Here is a 479-nt window from a genome sequence, read left to right on the forward strand (position 1 = left end):
TCATCACAATGATGACAAATCACGGCTTGAACTATCTTGCTTTGCATGTAATGAGTCTCTCTCATATATTAGTTTCACCTTTTAAGTTGCATTAGTGAAATAAATGAACTTTGCACGATATTCTAATTATTCCAGTTTCACCTGTACATTCACATCGGTTCCTGTCCTCCAAGAGCTTACACTCTAAGGTCTCTATCACATATACATCCCCAAGGGCCAATTTACACAGCAACCAACCAACCAACCAACCAACCTACCTGCATGTTATTTGGTGCACACAATGTTGATTTATATTCTTGCAGCTATTGAGGATTATAGTTTTTGTGTCCAGAGTAGTGTTGCCACCCGTCCAGGATTGATCCGGACAGTTCGGGTTTCGAATGCTGTGTTCGGGTTTCATGGCAGCAGAAACCCGGGCACAAGATGTCAGGCAGACAGGGGCAACCAAAATTAAGATAGGGGCTACTGCCAACCCCCCC

The sequence above is a fragment of the Nanorana parkeri genome, unplaced genomic scaffold (assembly GCF_000935625.1).
Source record: "Nanorana parkeri isolate BGI_ZX_2015 unplaced genomic scaffold, ASM93562v1 scaffold658, whole genome shotgun sequence".
Taxonomy (NCBI): Eukaryota; Metazoa; Chordata; class Amphibia; order Anura; family Dicroglossidae; genus Nanorana; species Nanorana parkeri.